Below are 11,291 nucleotides of genomic sequence, written 5' to 3'. Positions count from 1 at the left end.
TACTTTCTGAAAAACAGATTTAATAATGCTGTATTTATCTGTAGACAAGATGGTGGTTAAGCTGTTAATGAAATGCAGATGGTCCTGTTTTAAAGTACAAATGCTGCTTTGCTCAGTATGCTAAGCTTTTGGGGAGTTTTAGTATAATCTCTAAAGGTTGAAAAATGATATAGTATTTGTAAAATGAGTAAATTGTAAAGGAAACCTTGATTGTTTATGTGTCGTTGAAGAATTTACTAGAAAAATTAGTCAAAGGCCTCTCTGGGGACTTAGCATTTTGCTACAGATAAGGTAGGTCAAATAAATTTAGTGATGGTTTTTTAAGGGTCTGTATTATTTTCATTTGAATTCTTCGTAGTACATTTTTCTTTCAAAACTCTTTAAAATGTAGATTATGTTATTAATTTTAAGAACTATTGTAATTGTTTCTGAACTTTCAACTCAGAACTGCTTAATGGACTTAAGGAATGAAAAGTGGAGGAAGGTTTTGAAGTGATATGTAGAAAATATTATATGAAAATGTTAGGTTATGTTGCTTCTCCTGGAATCTTTATTAAACAAATGTTATAGCTATGTAATTATGTCTTTTAAGTATAGATTCATTATTTCCTTAGTAACTGAGGAATGTACAGTGGAAGTTCTGTGTAGCAATTTAATATGCAATACCCAGCACAGATAATTTAGGTACTTGTAATGTTTCTATTTTTTCAATCTGTGCAACATGTACATGACATAAAATACGAACACTTAAAAAAAGATTTCTTCCTATGTTGTAAAAGAAAAAAAGTTCTTGATATTCTACATCTGTACTTTTTATCATGCATTGTTTTCCCCTTTGCTACATGCTATGGATCTCAGATTTCATTCATTGATGTTAAAAGCCTAAAATAGATTGAAATGGGCATAAAACACAAAGGAGAAGATGTTGGTACTCTTTCCTTTTGGATTGCAGCTTTTGTTCAAATTAACTTTGTTTGGGGGGGGGGTCAGAAAAGATTAGTCTTTACCTTGATAATTTTTTTTAGCAGAAAGCAGCATTCAAATGAGAAACTAAGTACATTTCTTTTCAACAGGCAATTTACCCCATGATGAGATATGCTTTCACTTATTTTTCTTTGACATTCTAGCATCTAGCAGCACAGCAGGTGTCCAGAGGTTAGGCTTCAAATAAAGGATAACTACATTCTTACATTAATAGATGGCATTGTATGAATATGTCATATTATGGCAGCATTTAGTTCCTTTAATTGTTTTTTTTAAATTATACATGATAACATGGTCTCAGACAAAGTGAGAAAAATATCACAATCTATTATTTTATCATTGTTGTATTTGTGCACATTAGCTTTTTATATAATAGAAATATTTTCCATACATGGGACGCTGCTTGGAATTAAGAATGTTGGAGAAATGTTCCCATTTGATAGAACTCTTCATTAAGCATATAAAATTTACTGTTTACTACTTAAACTGAAAATAAATTCCAATATTTTACCTACAAGACTGGAAAAACTATACTGTGCATTCTGCAATACAAATATTGTCCCACAGAAATACTAAATATTACAGGTTTTACATATTAGATTGACAATTACAAATGAATATACCTTTAAGCATTGAGATTAATAACATTTTTCAGTTCTTACATAGTTCTACATGACTCCATATCATACTGGCTTGTGTGCTTTTTTTCCTTTGTGACCTTTTTGTATGGCCAAATAAGTCTAGGTTGTGTGTCGTCTGGCCTGTGCGCAACCTTGCCCATTAGCCAGTCCCCAAACCTTTGATGTGAACCATCAGCCCTACGATTTCTGTGGTTCATTCATTTTTGTGGTTCTCTAACGATCTCTGCCCCAGCTCTGAATCCTGCCTTTATTGTAGACACAGCTGACAACAGGCAGCCTTGTCTTTCATTTCCTTGATGTACTTTGTACTGCTGCATGGCTTTTGTTAGTATTGATGCAAACATTACCATAAACCACCACCTAGGGACTAGAAACAATTGACTAACTGTTTTCGCATCCAATACACTTAAGTTGATCAGACACAAAGTTTAAGTACAGTTCGCTATAACAGCACCAATGCTGTGTGGTCTCAGCCTCTATAGACTGAAAAATAAAGGTCAGTGCAACGTGGATGCTTATGTCAAGACAAACTGCTATGAAATTTATTCAAGGGGTGAATATTGGAGCAAGAGCTCATTCCTTCAGTTGTTCAACAGGAGAAATGACAATTTTGATTCTTGGACTATTTAAAATGATTTTCTCTTTACCTAATTTAAAAGCTCATTCTTAGCAAGAAAAAAAAATAGGATTATAGAGAGAAAGTAACCATTTCATCAGCAAGTTCAGATTCTGATGAGATGTGCATTTCAAATTGGCTAATGTTAAAATTTCTCTGTTAAATTCTAAACAGCAGGCTAACAATCAGTGAACTCATTATAACTGAATATTCCACAGCATATGGAAGAATTTCAAAGTTAGCTGTATTGTACATGACCCTTTTTTGTGTAAGGAGCAGAAGCAGGGTCATTTGCTTTTTGAGCCTCGTTACATCCTGGATTCAAGCCTTTGTAAAAAGGGCTATTCAGATTCAGTTTCCGTATGATGCTTCAAAGTTGTCAGTTGCATCTTTGAAGTTTCTTCCTAAATTAAGCAGTCGAGAACTTGAGAAAGTGAAACAAAAAGATTGAGAAAATGAAGTAGATTCAGGGTTCTGTGCGTGCTTCATGAAATGCTTCATATTAAGCATACAGTAGTATTGTTATTAATTTCCTGATTTGCTTTTTTAAAATATTAACATGATGGAATGTAGCCTAGTATTTAGAAACCGAAAATAAATGCCTTCAAAATCATCCAAAGATTTAGATCTTCATTTGAGGGTGGGGAGAGCCAGGAGAATCAGAAAAGCAAGTATTAGAATTTCAGCTATTTCAGAGTTTCTATGCAGTCAATTCATTTACTGAAGGCTAATTCAACAGTATTTGTTCTAAATGAGGACAAGTTTTGCAGAGTTAAGTTGTCTGTTGCATTAACACATAATGTACTGCAGAAGTAAGATAATTACCTTGCCATGGATCTCTTTTATTTTTGACATTTGCAGTTCCTATATGTTTGCTATTATATGTGTCACTTTGCATTAATGTTCATCTGTAAATAAATTATTAATATTTACTGAAAATTTCTTGGAATATGTTTTTAAATGCTGATATTTCTTCTTTTTATGAATAGGCTTTATGGGGCAGGAACCCTGTCTTTCTTCTTGTCCTTTCTTCTTTGTTCTTATAAAGCATCATGGATAAAAATAATAATAATGGACTGGGTTTGATTTTGTGTTCATATTTCAATTGTTCTACCCCTATGAAATATTAACCATGTGAAAAACTAAATGACGTCCTCCAACCCAGTGGTGGGGAAGGTTGGTTAGAACGGCTGGGGAATGGCCAATCTCTTGGGGCAGGGGGCCTTGGAGTGGGGGAAAAGTGCTCATGCTCAAAGATGTTGGAGCCTTTCGCCTCTCAGTGCCCTTCTTTGTCCATCAAAGTGGTGGGATCTTGAGGAGGAGGTGGAGGGTTTTCTGCCTCCCACTGGCCAGCCAAAGGGGTGGGGGAGGGAGATGGATTATTTGTTCCTGATTGGCTAACTTCTCTCTCAGTTGGTGACCATGTTGCCATTGTATCTGCAAGTGCTACCCTCCCTACAGTTGAAGTATTGTCAAGCTGCACTTCCAAGATGCTGTGGGTTTGACCCATTTGCCTGCTTTGGAATGAGGAAGTTGTGTTTTTATTTCCCCTCCCTTCCTCCCCCCTGAATATTGGCAAATTATCTGGAAAGGGAAAGGATTTGCCTTCCTTGTAGCATTCTGGAGGCCCAGGTTTTGGTAAAGGGTGGGGGCGGGGTGAGAACAGGAATTTTAATGTCCAGAAGAAATGTTCAAATGTTTACTTTTTTGCACATTTTGGTCAGTGTCCAGTGCAGATAAAGGCTGAAAGGGCCAGGTCCCAGAGATAAATCTGAGTAGACCCAGGATGTAGCTGGTGACTTTTTAGCACATAAGGAGAAGGGCAAACTGTAAGTCTTAACAGAGTGAGGAACTCCTCAGAGGTACACACATCCCTCCTTGCAGAGGAAGGAGAAGATCATTCAGAGATGGACTAAATCCTAGGGGCTAGTTGGAAGAGGGCTAACAGTGATTTACTGCTAATATTGTCTGATGCTATTTAACCCCACACTTGACCCAATAAAAACTTAGTATTTTGGGGCAGGGGGAAGGAATGGGATGCTGTCCCTCTCCACCACTCTACCCACTAAATTGTTAATAAAGTTTCAGGCTGCTACTTTAAAATCTGTACCTGTGTCTTGTGTTTCATTTGCCTGTGTGTCCTTATGAAAATATCTTTGCCTTCTAGTGCAGGGGGTGGGGGGAAAGAAGAACAAGAATACATATAATAAACTGTATACTATGATATTTAAATAAGATAATTAGCTAGCAGAATGTTCAGTCTGTGAATATTATAATTTACATCTAGGAATATTGTTAATTTTTAAACATTTAATTCTATAAATCAATATTCAGCCCAATCCTGGAGTTCCTACTGAGGCAAAATTCCTATTGACGTCAATTCTGACAAGTTTGTTCAACATTTCAATAATTTCAATATATATTGGAATAATTTTATAACTGGAAAAACATCTGTAATAATTGACTGTGAATCTTGAACAGGGAGCTTATCCAAGTTCAATTCATACAACAAAGATGCTGGAGAGCCAAAGTGATTTAAGTCCTGAGTTCAATGTGTCATACCCTTCCTGACATCACTTTATTTTTTAACCATCATCCAATGGACCGTATAAGATATATAGGGGTTGATGGCTTTGGCTCCTGAATTTATGTGTAGACTCCCTTGCTGAATTGTCACATAATTGGGTTCTTAAAATAGATTTTCTGAGATAAGTGCAATTGTAGTTGTGTATTGTAACCAAGTTCAAATTTTTATGTAATATGAACCACCATCAGGAATTTATAGGAAAAAGGATAATGGCCAGTGATTAATAATGATCGTATAGATTTAATGTCATAATTAGACTGGCAAGAATGACTAGTAAGCCAAGGAGGAAATGAAATTCTATGAAATTTCATTAATACTAGAAATAAGCCTTGTATCAGATCATACAATAAGTTGTTTGTCGTTAGAAATGTTGCAAGATTGTTCATTAATTTATTTCAGATTTTGCGTAAAGATGAACGAATTTCTAGTTAAACTTTGCAACTGATATGTTTATTTAGTATAAGATTTATGAGTGATTTTATTATTAGAATGATTCACTGTCTGGTTAGAAGATTTCTATATACAATTCAGTATCTAAGATGTAGTAATTAAGTGCTAATCTTTGCATATCCTTTAGATTTTCTCCTTCTAAAATGTAATTATAAGATTTGATATAAACTGTATTTTCCTTACTTCTGCCTGTGTTTCTACTGTACTGATGACTTATGAACATATTGTTCAAATAAAATAAAGATGTTGAGTATTTTACAAAAACTGGTCTTTCGTGTACGCTATATAGTGTAGCTTTATTAAATGTTTATATTTTCTGTGAAAATAGAGGATCATTTCTGTGTAAATATATTAGCCAAAGACATAGCAAAATAGGACCGATGTATACAAGACAGGTACATTATGTATTCAAATAGATCAGGATTGAAATATGCATTCTAACCATGGCTCCTACCAAAGTACCTGAAGTAGACTGACATGCCAATATTAGTGCTGAAAAAATGTATCTACAGTGTTTGGTACCTGTTAAATGTATCCGGCAAATGTTAGTCTGTTTGACTGGTTTAGTATTGTCTCATTTGCATTCAGTACCACTGCTGCAGAGTGAAACAGGAGAAAAATACACAGAAATATGAGAAGAGGAGGAGTTAAAAGAACAGAGAAAAGGGAAAAAAGGCTTTTCTAAGCGTGGAGAGGACTTGATCTCTCTCAGGGATACTCCTCTCAACACACTTTATGTCAAGAAACTAGCATGGGTGAAGTTCTCGAGTTCTTCACACAAATACATCACAGAGACACTTATGTTCATAAACTCTATAGCAGTGTATGACTGATGTATATGAGAATGTTTTTGTGCGTGATTGATATACATGAGTATATGAGACTGTTTTTTTCTCACACTAACCAGAAGCTAAATATATTTTCTCTTTTGATGGGGTGGGGAGGCAGATGGGGGCTGCTGGAGGATTAGGGGAGGTGGGAGATCCAGGCGCATTTATGTCACACAAAAGGGAAAGTATTCAGCCACTCTGAATAGATCATCCTAACTGCTTGTCTGGTCAGCTTTATCCTTAGAGGTTCAAGTTACGGGGTCAGTGTATAATCTCAGAGTCCTGTCTACCTTCCTCTATTAAAAGGTGAAGCACTCAACACCAGCTGCACTAAGCAGGGTGCCTCTATCTATAATAGTGCCATCAACAATTCTGAAGATACATGTAGAGTGTACATGGGATAGTAGGTTAGTCTGTTAGAGCACAGAATTTTTCCAGGACTGGCCACAGCTGATTTCATGCTAAATACACTAATCTTTTATATCAGCTTTCATCAAGAAGATATTCATCTACTGATATGCTCCTGGAAAATGCAAATTAAGTTTGAAATAATTAGAAAAGAATGACAAGCTTAATTCACACGGGAAGTACAGACAGCTTTTACTCCTGCCGGTACTGTTTTTTCCATTGTTGCTATTCTTTTGCTTTTATAGTGTTCCAGAAGAAAAAATCTCAAGTAAATATTCAGTATATCTTACATGGAATTAAACTTAAAGTGCTCATTAATAGGGCTTGATTATCTCCTCCACACAAAACATTGAGAAGAAAAGAATGCTGGAAACTCTACCCTTCCTGCACATCCTCCCCTGAAAGGGGAGGAATGCCAGTTCTTTGCAAGAGGAAGGGGTGCAGGTAAAGGGTATACCATCTGGAAACCCCATGAAGCCCAGACTCCATCCCTGTGGCTCTTGAGACAGCCATGTAAGGAGCTTTCCCCTCCATGAGGCAACGTCACCCTCCCCTGACAGCATGGTTTCTGAGGGAACTGTGCTGCCTTGAGCCCTTCATACAACTATCCCACCAAGTAGAGTTAAAAGGTGGGGAGTTAATTGTTGCTTGGGTCAAGATTAACTCTCATGTAAATTTCCTATTGGGATGCATGCCATAGAGAGGGCTGCTTTCTGGCTTCCTCTTTTCATCCACCATACTCCTGAAACAAGACCTGACTCTCAAAGCACAAGAGCATACAATGTGCCTGTCAGAGACTTCCAAGGAAGGGGAGTAAAAAGTATGCTGCAGAAACACAGCTTTCCTCTTCCATGCTCTCTGACCCATTGCTGCTTCCTTCAGCTCCCCTCTCTCATGGCTTATTCAGATAAGCATCAGACCCTTAATATAAGGAGCCAAGCCTGGAACCTGGGGAGAAGAAGCGACTGAAAGCGGACAGAGAGAATGACATGGCCTTCAGCATTTTGGTACAATGATTACCTTGCTACAATAATCCATTCCTTTTTACCTCAAGCCTGTGCTACGTTGTATATTGGGCTGCCGATAAGCCAACCCATTAAGTGAAGCTGGTTCAACTGGCAGCAATCCACTCATTAGGCACTTCTCTATATGGTGTGGTAATGCACACTATGAGGTGTGATTGCTAAAGCACACTAACCTGTGGCTCATAAATTGATCTGTGTAGATCCAGGTGATGTACTACATTAAAGCGCACTAGAGAACCTTTAGTGTCTACATGGACCAGTTAATGCACAACATGCCAGCACGCTTTAGTAATCACACACTCCATAGTGTGCACTACTGCTTCATGTAGACACGTCCTAAGAGTTGCTTTTGGCGGAGCACATGACATCTGGCATTGGCTGCCTCTTGATTTTCAGGTGGAATTTTAGGTACAGTTTTGTCATATAAAGCCACAAATGGCCTGGGAACAGTCTACATGAGAGACTACCTCTATTCTTACCACAGTAGCTGCAGCCAGTGGAGGGACTTGAGCTGGGGTGTCATAGATTTACCAGAGGGAGCTGGCAGTAGAGTATGCTCCATGAGGTCTCTGTTCTTGAACTTACTGGTCACCTTGGTCTAAAATAGTCTGGTTCCGTTCATCTCCCAGGTACCTGCCAAGCCTTATCTATTTACTTAGGCTTTGGAGAAGGAAGGGAGGAGCTCAAAGGAGGCTGAAGTTTGTAGTGGAGGGTGGAGTTTGATAGAAGTCTCATTCAGGATTGAGCTTTGTGGGGCGGATGCGGTGGGTAGTGCTAGCAGCTGGATTCAATCACTTTGTCTTGGAGTTTACGACAAAGGTATTTACAGCTCTAGATAAGGCATCTTTTTATGTACTTAATGTCAATTTGTCTGGCATGGCTCAAGAGCATGAGTGCCAACCTCAGGGCAGGCTGTTAAGAACCAGGGCACAAACCCCAAACTAGTGAGTTCTGTACTTAGATGTCACCAACCAATTATCCTATGTGAACTCCTCAAGCACTACAACAGCCTTAACATGGAGTCAGAGACAGTCCCCTTGGGTACTCCGATCTATTTGGCCACCCAGGTAAGCTTGCCTTTGCCGTAGATGGTCCCTTATGCCAAAAATCACAACAATATTCAGGTTACTTCCAGTCCAAAAGGACCAGTCACTTACCCCAGGTCGAATGCACTTCAGATCTCACACCAAAGATGCTTGTAGCCAATCCTTTAATAAATTCACTACACATTTATTAACCAAGAAAAATAACTGAGAATTATTTACAAAGTTAAAGCAGATAAACATACACACACAAGTGACATGCAGCCTTAGGTTCTACAATAAGCAAGCTCTATATGTCCTTAAGGGCTAACCCAAGCCAAACACCGGGGATCTTTTTCTTATGCTTAGTAATCCTTGCCCCTGTGAGTACAAGCAGTATATAGATACAAAAACAAAAGGAATACTTGTGGCACCTTAGAGACTAACAAATTTATTTGAGCATAAGCATCCGATGAAGTGAGCTGTAGCTCACGAAAGCTTATGCTCAAATAAATTTATTAGTCTCTAAGGTGCCACAAGTACGCCCTTTCTTTTTGAGAATACAGACTAACACGGCTGCTCCTCTGAAACCTGTCATAGAGACACAGTTTCTTCTTGTCAGGGATTTTTATTCCCTTCTCCCAGAGTTCAAGATGATGGGATGAGTCTACATACACGTGTCCGCTTCTTGGGTGTGGAGGGGAGCAATCAACAAAGTCTTTTGTCCTCTGATGTTGCACAGTGGTTTCTCTGGTGTCTATGGGCCTTCTTTTGTTGCTCAGGAGTCAACATCTACTGTGGAAAACTAGTATTTCACACCTGGTAATGCTTCTCTCCTGACTGGTGATTTACAACTTCAGAGCAAACACTTAAATATTACCTTATGGGTTATAGCTGTTATAGGTGAGATTAATGCATGCAGCAACTTTCAAGCATTTCATAAAGTCTAAACACTGAATACATTTTTATAATTCTAATATCTATTTTAACAACACTAACACACAGGTGAGCCAGACTGGTTTCCAGCTATGCATATGTTAGTGTTCAGTTGAGGCCTAGGGTCCTTGGCATGAGCGGGCACTTGGCCTGCCAGTTTCACACACACAAAAAATACCCTTAACAAATATGTAGAGCTACAAATTTGTGCTGATCACATTTCAATAGAAAGTTGTTTTGTGACCAAAAGACACCCCCTGTATCCCAGGACTTGGGAAATTCACTTGTTCAGGGTTTGGGGAAATGAAAAGTGGGCTGAGTGGGGCTGTAAAACCATTGGTGACTTTTCTGCAGTATTGGATGATTGAGAGCAGAAAGAGGTGAGGCACAGAATGGCTGAGGCTACTACCCTTTTAACTAAAATGGAGAGGAGAGGCAATGGAGCTAAGCAACTAATGCTGCTGCTTGTTTAAGGTGCATGAAGGGAAGATCGACTTGATGTGCAGTTTCTTTAGGAGTGGGGCCTTGGGGGAAGAGGCAGAGAAGAGGTGGAGAAGTGGCAGGACCTCAGGGGTCTGGTTATCAGCAATTAGAAAGGTGACAACCCTAGAGCTAGAGTCAGATCCACTGTTCATATAATAAATGGGCTGTATAACATGGGATGGGAAGGCAAGTGTGTTTTTGAATGGGAGCGGTGCCTTAGAGACTGGATGGCTGTGTGAGCAGATGTGTGGGTGAAAAGAAGAGATTGAAGGGATACAATATAAAATAAATAATAAGTTAGAGAACACAAGGTAAGGAGAACACGTGAAAATGGGGTTAAAAATGCTAAATATATCACAGGAATATATCAATAATGGTGTATGTAGGAAAGATAAGGAAGAAAAAGTGGGATGAAGCTAAGAAAGGAGAAAGCGTATAACAAAAGCACTGTGACATATATTACTAATGAATTACATAGATAGTTAATAACAATGTTACAATTAAATACACTATGCAATAAACAGACCATCTGTTTTATTTCTTCATATTTCAGGGTCATAGCCCTGGGATGAAAGCATATGGCAGTGCAGGTCTTTTACACGCTGACTAGCATGTTTAGTCCTTGGGCTAGTTGGTGTCAGGTAAATTTTCTAAGTCATGTCATAATGAAGCTATCTAATTTCTCAAGAGCAGTAGGTGTAGAGCTAATTTTAGAATCCATTCTGTAGGCCCAATTCTACAGTTGTTACTGAGGCAAAAGATTAAGGTTCTGATCCGGCACACACATGTGTTCATCTGTATGCATGTACCTTAGTTAATTCTGATTGGGCTATGCATGTGCATAATGTTAAACGTGAACATATGGTTCCATGATCAGGGCCTATTTTGTGGAAATTTTACTTGAAGAAGAAGAGCATGTTAGATACTAATTCAGTGTTCAAATTCCCATCTCTCTCTCCAATTCTCTGATATTATGGTAATGTATTTAAAAGCTAAACAAAGCTTAAAGAAATAGGTCCAACATAAAAATCACACGCTTGTAAGTATTTCATCTCAAAGCAATAAAAATAAACAGTAGAACAATAACTATGGGTCATCTGTTCCTTCTGATGCCTTCTTTAGGAATGTGCTGATCAAGAATCATTTGGAGTTCTCCATTTTCACCAATAGGTGGCACTAGCAATTTTCCCATTTGCTTCAGTTAGAATAATTTGTTGTTCTAAATTTTAAATAACCAGAATGTTTGCCATTTTCCCACCCATTACAGCATTTACTTTTGTTTCTGCTACTTTAAATGTATTGTGTTATA

The 11,291-nt window shown here is 38.0% G+C and overlaps 1 long non-coding RNA gene across 1 annotated transcript in view; it reads left to right on the top strand.

Annotated features, from left to right (window-relative positions):
* Positions 1 to 269: 269 nt before the first annotated feature.
* The window catches only part of LOC141982286 (uncharacterized), a 75,787-nt gene continuing 64,765 nt past the window's right edge, over positions 270 to 11,291 (top strand). Inside the window, exon 1 of the long non-coding RNA XR_012638011.1 lies at positions 270 to 291. This is a non-coding gene — a long non-coding RNA (uncharacterized LOC141982286). The remainder of the gene's footprint in view (positions 292 to 11,291) is intronic.

Source organism: Natator depressus, chromosome 2, assembly GCF_965152275.1.
Source record: "Natator depressus isolate rNatDep1 chromosome 2, rNatDep2.hap1, whole genome shotgun sequence".
Lineage (NCBI taxonomy): Eukaryota > Metazoa > Chordata > Testudines > Cheloniidae > Natator > Natator depressus.
Note: the sequence above shows the minus strand (reverse complement) of the source record. Positions and strands in the feature narration are given on the sequence as shown.